Here is a 10,471-nt window from a genome sequence, read left to right on the forward strand (position 1 = left end):
CATCTCAGCATATTTCCATCACATGTCATGTGTTACAGGATTATCAGTGATTGCTTTCTCCTTGGTCATTCTCTACTGCCTTAAAGCCAGTCCCCTTAATCTCAACAGTAATGTCTACAAATTGCAGAAACAGAACCAGTTGCTTCTGGGAAACATTCCTGAAGATAGCTAACCTCACCCTCATGGGTTCTTGTTGCTTGCAATAATAATATAGTGACTCTTGGTAAATGCCCTGATATTTCTCATATTTGTACTTTAGGCATATTTTGGGGTCTTTAAGTTAGCATTGAGTTGATAACTTCATGGCCTATTGACTTAGAAGAAATGTATAACATATTTAGTTGTCATTTTTACATATTGGTAAAGCAGTCTCTTTTTATCTGAATAGTTATATTGAAGGTAGAAAATATTCCTGATACTTGGGAGGTTGATTAAGAACCTCTCCTACTTATATATAGTAATGTCTCCTTTTTTTAAATTTTTTTAGCATTTCCCCTGGCAGCTTTAAAAGTAAACACATTTTTTGTTCAAAAATAGGTTGGAGTGATGAATGCATGACTATATGATGGTAGTGTGAACAGCTGATTGTACACCGTGGATGATTGTATGGTATGTGAAAATATTTCAATAAAACTGAATTTAATTAAAAAAAAAGTAAACATATTTTTAAGGGAATGCCATCACCTAGGGCCTACTCTCTGCATATCCTTTTATTTCTTCTGTGACCATTTAAGAGCTAAGATCTCATCTGCTCTCTAGTTGTCTTTGCCTTACTGGTATTTAAATGGTTGTTTCCACCTGAGTTGTTACCCTTCAAAGGCGTCCTTATAATAGTCCTGTTGGGAGTGAGTGTGGGGTTTATATCCAAAGTGGGCTCCACAGTTGCTCACACTTTTTCTCCTGTATGAAAATTAAACCAATGCCTAATATAAAAGCTATTTGGAAATTTGTATAGTACAGAATTTTTTTTTTCAAAAAAATCAAAGATTGTGTAGTTAATTAAAACTACATAATCTTAGTTCTAAAACTGACTTCAAGTGAATTAAGCATTATTTGGTCAGTTTCCTGGCCTTATCTGGGTCTTTTAAAAAGATTTTAAGCATCTAAATAATTAATGCCATAAACAGTTAATTATCCCCTGTGTCTCTGACACTGTACAATATTCTGTAGGTAGAGAATACAAAATAAATAGAAAATGGACCCTTCCATTGAAGAGTTTACAGCCTAATCAAGATGTAAAGGTATGAAACAAAAAGTCAATAGATAAAAACCATTTATACATTAATTTCTAGATTCTATGGTTTAAAGTCAGGTGAAGTCCTGATGAGTTACAGAATACAGATACATAACCTCAAAACAAGCACAGATGCCTTCATCACATAAAACAAGATACTCTGAACCATCACACAGACCATGATAAATTGCAAAAAAAAGAGAGGTGCTATAATAGTAAATCAAGCCAGTCAGTTTTTCTCAGTCTTTAGCACTGGAAAATTACCTGTATTATAAGAGAGGCTGCATGGGCTGAAAATAGACCTTCAGCTCTCAGTACTCGCACAAAACTGGTGCTTTGTTAACACAGCCAGTCAGGGAATGGTTGGAACAATTTTCTGAGTCAAAAAACTAAGATGGTTTTGATCACCTCTAATTTTTTTCCAATTCCTTTTTATAAAATTTTTTAAATGCAGTACAATTGAAAAGTTTAAAGTAAACATCTATATCCTGACCATCAGAATCCACAATTAACACTTTTCTACATGATCATATATCTATTCATCTATCCATCCCTCCACACATCCATCAATCCATCTATATTTTAGAAGCAATTCAAAATAAGTTGCAAACATCAGTTCACTTTGTACCTGAACACTTCAGTGTTTATGTCATTTTTTGTTTTCAAATTTAAGTAAAATTTGCATATTGTGAAATGCACAAATCTTAACTGTACCATTTGATTAGTTTTGACAAATTCATACATCTGTATAAGCTAAAGCCCCATTTTTTAAGAAACACACTTTCAGTACTTTGGTGTAGAATATCAAAATATAGAATATTACCATTACCCCACAAAGTTCCTTCATGTCCCTTCCCAATCAATCCCTGCCTCTATTCTCTCTCGAAGCAACCACTGTTTTGAATTTTTACCCTGAAAATCAGTCTGCCTGTTTTAGATCTTCATAAAATTGGAATTATACATTATAAGCATTTTGTTTAAGACCCTTTTCACTTAGTATTTTTTTTTTATTCTTCCATGCTGTTACATATATAATACTTTTTTCTATTGTGAGTAGTATTCTATCATGTGAATACACACCATAGTCCATTTATCCCTATATCTGTTGATGGACATTTGGGTGTTTTCCAGCTTTGGAATGTTTGAAAACAGTTGCTAAGAACATTCCTATACATGCCTTTTGGTGAACATATTTTGATTTATCTTGGAGTGGAATTGATGAATGACAAATAGGTGTATGTTTAATTTTACAAGAAACTGCAGAACTTTTTTCCAAAGTCTCTATAATGTTTTATATTCCCACAAACAATAAATGAGTGTTCCACATGGTCTACATCCTCACCAATATTTGATATTGTCCATATTTAATTGTTGTCATTCAAATGTTTATCTAGTTAGTATTTGTTTGCAGTTTTAATGTGCGCTATTTAGATGACTGTATTAGTCTAGGTCTAATCAAATAGAAACCACAAAGTGAATTAAACAGGGAAAGTTTAATATAAAAAATTAAACCATGATAAAATAATAACTACAAGATATAAGAAAACTGTATATGGTACCAAAGAGTTGAGAGAGAGTATCCAAGGAAAGACAAACTGGGAAGGGAGTTCCTCCCCAAGGTTGGGCTACAGATGCTTTTGAAGACGGTATAGTTGAGCCTCTGGATAGTAGGAAGTTGGTTGAGTCACCCCAGCCAAAGTTGATCAGCAAAACTGGGCCAGCAGGAAGCACTCCTCAAAGCGTCCAGGTGAGGAGGAGCCTGAGGTGATCAGGAAACTGATGGGTGGATGTGCAGAGGGGGTGGGAAGCCATGCAGGGCCTGCAGAGGAAGCAGTGGCTGGGAGGGAGCCTTTAGATCTCAGGCAGGCTGCACCAGAGCCTGCAGAAATAATCAGAGCACTGGTGCATGTGGGGGCCTCTGGGGGCACTGACTTCCATTCCGAGAGGGCAGGGGGAAAGTTATTACTTGGCCAGGCTGGGGATACAAGGTCTCCAGTGATCCGTGACCTCCAGGTAGGTGGCTGTGGCACAGCTCAATCGAGAGCCTTTCTCCCATAATGTTGATCCACTTTGCAGTAGCCAGAAACAGCGAGAGATAATCTTCCTCCTGTAGTGCTCCTCCAGTGCCCTCTACTGAGAAAGTTTAGCATCATGCTCATTTTAAAAGAAAAATGCTTAAAGGAATCTTTGTCTATTATCACAGAGCATATATTGAAGGTGAATCTGGAGCTCAGGCAATAAATTGATAACTGGCACGATGAGCAATGACGTGAACACTTTCATGTGTCGGTTTCTATGGTTCTGCCCTTGAAGTCATTCTTCCTTTAATTTGTCCCTTCTCTATCCCTTTCAGTCCAGACTGGCAGTGGTTCTACTCATACAAATCTAGCAAAAATCTTGTCAGCTTTGCAGGTAGTTCACAGGGGTTCAAAACATCAATTTCTAGTTCCTTTCTGCCCAGGAGTTCATTTCTCAGCTTATCACTTTCCTTTCTAATTTCACTATAAGGGGCAAGGAAAAACCAGGCTGTACCTTCCACATTTAGCTTGTGAATCTCCCCAACTAAATATTCAAGTTCTTCACTTTCAAGCTCTACCTGCCATCCAACATCAGAACTCAATTTCACCAGGTTCTCTGCCACTTTAAAACAAGAATCATTTTCCCTCCAATAACGCATTCATCACTTCCTTTTAAGACCTCATCAGAAGTACCCTTACCATCCATATTTCTACCAACTGTCTCTTCAAAGCAATCTAGGCTTTTTCTATCTAGCACCTCACAATTCTTCCAGCCTCTCCCCATTACCCAATCCAAAGTTGTTTCCATATTCTTTGGTATTTGCAATAGCAGCATTCCACTATTCTGGTACCAAAATCTGTTTTTGTTTCCTGGGTTGCTCAAGTGAATACAATGAAATGGGTCAGGTTAAACAATGGGAATTTATTTGCTCATGGTTTTAAGGCTAAAAGAAATCCAAATCAAGGAGTCATCCAGGTAATACTTTCTTCCTGAAGTCTAGCACTCTGGGGCTAGCTGCTATAAATCCGTGGTCTTTAGCTTGTCACATGGCAACGCACATGGTGATGTCTCTTGGTCTCTCTCTTCTCTTCTGGGTTCTGTTGATGTTCAGTTTCTGGCTGCTTCATCTGTGGCTTTCTCTCCATCTGTCTAAATTTCACTCCACTTATAAAGGACTCCAGAAATAGTATTAAGACCCATCCTGATTGAGGTTGGACCCACCCTAACTGAAGTAACCTCATCAAAAAAATCCTACTTGCAATGGGCTCACACCCACAGGAATGGATTATGTTAAAGAACATGGTTTTCTGGGGGTACATATAACTTCAAATCACCACAACCACCTTTCCCTATATCTGTCTTGTTCAACTCCCTAGTGATTATCTCCTACTCAGACTCAGCATATACCTCACAGGATTGTTCTGACAAATAAATGAGATAATGAATGTGAATGCATCTGCACTGTCTCTGGGAAACAGTTAGCAGTTAAGAAATATTTTCCAGTGATTTGATCTTTCATGATTTATTTTACCTCCTCTTACTAGCCCTGCCACTCTACTTTCTCTTCTTTTTTTTCCAGGCATTTTACCCTTTGTCTCTTGCCCTTACTTGTGGTAGTGTAACTCTCCTGCTGACAACACTGTACCTGTCTCTGGATCCACAGCCCCAGTGGTATCAGTGGCTTCTCATTTCTCTTGGTATTACTTTCTGCCTGTACATACATGCACATCCCATTTGGGGTTTCTCCTACAAACTCTCTGCACTAGTTAGTATTAAGAGGCACAGAGCAAATTAGATTGGTCAGCTACAATAGCAGAATTTACCTCTGGCATCCACAGCATGAGAGAGATGCAGTTGGAGACCTTGTAAATTCTATCAATGAACAAATACTCATAGAAATTCTGAGTATTTTGATTCTGACAAAATGAAGAGAATAAAAGACACAGGAAGAGCAGAAAAAGATGGAAAAAAACTACGTCAGAAAAGGTATAAAGAAAAATGAGGAAAAAGAATGAGAATTACTTTTAAAAAGTAAAAGGAGAATTTTTAAAATTTATTTTTTGTTTTTGTTTCTGTTTCATTTATTCAAGGATTGGAAAGTTGCAGCATGAAAGAAAAGCAGGGAAGATGGTGCTGGGTGAAAATTGCCTTAAAGAAGCATGAGAGAATGGACAGTATGGTGGGAAAAGACTGTAAGGCTCCTCACAATGGAAAGTCCAAGTTGTTTTTCATTTTCTTCTGGCCCCCACATCTATATATACCCAAATGGCAAGATGACTCAATCTTTGGCTTACTTATAGAAGTGAGGCCATGAGAACATTTTAATTTTGTCTAAATTCTTTCTCACTGTCTCCTGTTGTTTCACCTATTCTCTTCAACTCACCTCCCATCTCAAAGGAATATATAACCCATTATTTTGGGGACTATTTCTTCTAACCTTCAGCTTCTTTGTTCTTTATTCCTTTCCTCTTTCTTCAATTTTGTGCCCCATAATTAGCATCCTTTCTCTTCAGAAGCCATATCCGGTATGTGGTCAACATAGTAAAGAATGTTTCTAAGTATAATATATATAGAGCAACTCTATTATAAATATTTGAGCAACTATTACTATTTTTCTGAATGATATGTACTAGGAAAAATTAATATATGTAAAAGAAAAATGATAGAATAAAAGGAGTAAATGCTAAGTGCCAGGGAACATTGTCACATTTCTCATGCTCACTCTGCCATGACAATAACTTCATGAACATTTTATAATTAAGGGTGGACTGAATAATGACCCAAATAAAAATTTAATTTTCTTTCATTTTAAATATATTGAATAGTTATTATGCCTAGCTCTTTAAAAGGATAAAATAGTGGTTTCCATTATTCACAAAAGAATTACATTTGTGTGGATACTATTGTGCAATTATTCCATAGATCTTTTCTCTGACACTCAAGGAGTTTCTAATAGAGTCAACATAAAATGAGACTTTGAATGTTGATGAAGTCACATGACAATAAGCAGGGATGATTCAGCAAGGATATTCATTACCAGAAGACATTGGAAATGTGTTTATGGAAAAATTGATTACAGAGTCAAAACTGGCATTTTTCAATGAAATTGGTGCATTTCTCCCATTAAACTTGTAATGACTTGAATCCAAGGCACATTTAATTCACAGATCACTGCTGCAATATTGTGTCAACATGTACTTAGGGAGTCTTCAATGTATGGATCACTGCAGTGATAGACTGTAATGGCCCCTCATCTATCAAGTTAATGCATATTATCATAGAACACTAATGTAGGGGTTATTGATAAGATAGTCTATAGCCTGTACTTCATAAATTGCTTGCAACCCCTTAATATTATCAGTAATAAAATTTTTAAAAAACAGAACAGAACTAGTTGCAAAGGCTTTTAAGGGAAAATATTTACAAAATATAAGCATTCTCCAATTTCACTATGTGCTTAGATGATCATTTTAACACTGAGTTTTCTCTACCTTGTTATAGGACATGTTCAATTCTGTGGTTCTTTGCATTTATGTAGGTCATTTTCTTAGACTTTCTCACCAGAAAAAAAGTCATTGATTAGAGGCTGAATAACTAGGAAGTGGGAGATCTTGTAAATTAACAACTCCAAGATAGCCATAGATGTTAAACTTAATTTCATGCCTACCTTCCCTCCTGCCCCAAACAATAGCAAGATATAAGACTTCACATTAGTCAAGAGTTTCTGCTGGCATATCATAATTATTAACAGATTTACTCTGCACCCTCTTTTAGTTAGAAAAATACACCAGTCTCCATGTGATAATATGTGTGGAGTAAAGTCTCCTTAGGAATTAACTTTAACTTACCCTTAATTGATAGTTATTTCGAGAAAATATTTTTGCATCATTCAAAATGTCATTCAATAATGGTCATAAAGAAAAACATGCACAAAACAATGTATAAAAATCACTCACAATGAGGAGCTACGGCAGCCTCTGAGGTGATGGCGGCAGGGCCCATGGCTCTCTGCTTCGGGGCCCTGGCCCTCCTGGGAGCCGCGAGGGGAGGTGCCACCAACTCTGGCCCATGGGGGTCCCCCCAGAGAGGCTGAGGAACAGCCAGCTGGGGCCCATGGCAGCAAGGCAGCACCCCGGAGCTTCAGTGCCACCTACCTGGAAGCTGATCCAGCTGTCCCGAGCCGTGTGCAACAACATCCTGTGCACTGTGCATGGTTGTGGCAAGATCCTGCCCAACAGCCCCGTGCTCAACATGCACAGAGCTACCGCCTGCAGGATGGTATAGTAAATCCAGTAATAAGGAAAAATTTGAAAACTGTACTGAAATTCTACTGTTGCCCAATTGAAGGATTCCCTAGAGGTCCTGACAGACCATTTTCTCAATTCCGTCTTGTAAAACAGCACTTTATGAAAATGCATGCTGAAAAGATGCATAAATGTAGTGAGTGTGGCAATTCTAATGGTACTGAATGGGACTTGAAAAGACATGCAGAGGATTGTGGCAAGACCTTCCAATGCACATGTGGCTGTCCTTATGCCAGCAGAACTTATGCTGAACACAGGGATCCACCTAGTAAGAAAAGGAAAATGGAGAACTCCATGAACAATCAGAAGCTGTCAAAAAAAAAGACCATAGAATTGTTGATCGATAAACCAACCTCTACTCCAGACACTCAAAAGAACTACAAACTTCAGAAACAAAGCTAGTAACTTCTTTGGAAGACTCATACGACTCTAATGCCAGCAAACAGACTCTTAAACATCTCCAAGATATCCTCAAAAGTGGCTTTGGTTAAACTGCATCTTATGCAGTTTTCTCCTATGCCTGTCTCTGTGCCTACTATGGAAATATTTACAAAATATAAGCATTCTCCAATTTCACTATGTGCTTAGATGATCATTTTGTTTTGACACTGAGTTTTCTCTATCTTGTTATAGGGTATATTCAAGTCTGTGGCTCTCTCTGTCCATTTACTCAGGTCATTTTCTTAGACTTTCTCACTGACAAAAAGTCATTGATTTGGGGTTGAATAACTAGGAAGTGGGAGATCTTGTAAATTGAACAACTCCAGATGGCCGACTCCTGGGCCCAGCCTGTGGTAGTCAGTGTCGATCATCAGGGCTCTAAGATAGACACCGTTCATTTACTTCCCTTGTCCATAGGAACCCTGATCCTCGGCCTAGATTTGGAGGCTTGCTTTCCTAAGGAGAGCCTTCCTCTCTCAAAAGTTGTGAATACTGTTGCTGTTGAGACAATTAGTACAGGTGTTCAACCAAACTTGGGTAAAAGTCCACCATCTACTTTACAACAACTAAGGAACACGTCAGAAGAACAGCATTTCATCCATCAATGTGCAAATAGATCTCTCTTATGCCTCACAAAGCTTCATGACTTCTGTATAGTGGGTTTCCCCAGAGTCCTCTGTATCATTTTTTTCTCAAACTGATTTGACATTCATTTCTCAAATTTCACTTCCCATTAATGTTCAGACTCAAACACTGTTACCCAGTTCTAAAGTAACTTCATGTATAGCCACTCCAATTGATGCTTTTTTAGATGCCTGTTTCCAGTCAGGTGGGATCTCCAGAGAAACTCAATCCAGTAGAGTGCAAAGTTCCACAGATGACCATGTACAAATGGACCAAGCAGGAATGTGTGGAGACATTTTTAAGAATGTCTACTCATCATATAGGGTTTCTGCAGACAATATAATAAGCAACAGTTTGGTAACAGAGACTGTAACTCATGGTATGCTACTTCAGAAAAACCCCAAGACTTTAAATCAAGATATTGAAAACTATGCACCAATTCTAAACTTCAGTGAACAGAATAGTCCCAAACCATAGATTTATTAAGCCATTTAGAAAACATCATGTCAAGTAACCTGCTGTGTCAGACTTTGGATAATCATAGTCTTTTGTCTGGCACCAACAATGGACCTGACACACAGCTCCCTTCTGGCCCAACCCAGAATCCCAGAATAGATTTTGATATTGAAGAGTTCTTTTCAGACTCAAATATCCAAACTCAAATGGAAGAGTGTGACCTTAGCAATATGGACATTGAACCAGTCTTGGAAACCCTGGACTTAGAGAGCCAAACTGACTTTTTACTTGCAGACACCTCTGCTCAGCATTACAATCATAGGGAAAATGCTAAACTCTTAGGCCTTGAAATGTCTGATGAATCACAGAGAGACTAAAACTTCTTTTTAGACAGTAGCCCCCATCTACCTCTGGGCAGTATTCTGAAACACTTCAGCTTTTCCATGAGCACTGATTCATCTGACAAAGAAACCCAAACAGAAGGGATTTCCACTAAAAACCTACCTGCTTTATAAAGCAAAGTTGTGTTGAACAGTACAGGAACACAGAAAATGAATTCTAGTTAGAAACCCTGGGGAGTCTGTTTTTCACCAGCAATGAAACTCAAACAACCATGGACAACTTCCTTTTAACTGATTTGACCTAGAGTCTCAGTTCAATTCTGTGAAAACCAAGACATGTGCAGAACTACACAAGTCTCCAACTTCTAAAAGTCTATATGCAGGGTGTCATTTACAGTTTTCTTCTGGATATAAAAAATGGAGAATAGGGACAACAGTATTAACTATTGAATGTAGTTAATGCAGTTGCTTAAGTTGTTTGTGATTCTTTGCCTTTCGTACTTGTAAACAAGAAATTTGTGTATAAATGTGAGTGTATTGTAAAGTGTATGATGTTGATCTAAAAATTATTGTTTTTGTTCCCCTACTGCCCCTTTAAAGCTAATTTTTCCTTGTAAAAAATAAATGTGTTTCACAGCTTTAAAAGCAATATTAACTGTTCAGCTGAAGTCAAGCTTAATGGGTACTAGGACACAAACTTTTAAATATTTAAAATATTTTAGTTGGAGTGTAACATACTTAACTTAAATTGCACCTAAAACATACTTTTTTTTTTTTTTTTTTTAATCATCATTTTATTGAGATATATTCACATACCACGCAGTCATACAAAACAAATTGTACTTTCGATTGTTTACAGTACCATTACATAGTTGTACATTCATCACCTAAATCAATCCCTGACACCTTCATTAGCACACACACAAAAATAACAAGAATAATAATTAGAGTGAAAAAGAGCAATTGAAGTAAAAAAGAACACTATGTACCTTTGTCTGTTTGTTTGCTTCCCCTACTTTTCTACACATCCATCCATAAACTAGACAAAGTGG

General features: G+C 37.4%; 1 pseudogene; it reads left to right on the forward strand.

Moving 5' to 3' along the window:
• Positions 1-9,879, forward strand: part of LOC119515496 — a 132,191-nt pseudogene extending 122,312 nt beyond the window's left edge.
• The last annotated feature ends 592 nt before the right edge of the window (positions 9,880-10,471 follow it).

This window comes from Choloepus didactylus, chromosome 1, assembly GCF_015220235.1.
Source record: "Choloepus didactylus isolate mChoDid1 chromosome 1, mChoDid1.pri, whole genome shotgun sequence".
Taxonomy (NCBI): Eukaryota; Metazoa; Chordata; class Mammalia; order Pilosa; family Megalonychidae; genus Choloepus; species Choloepus didactylus.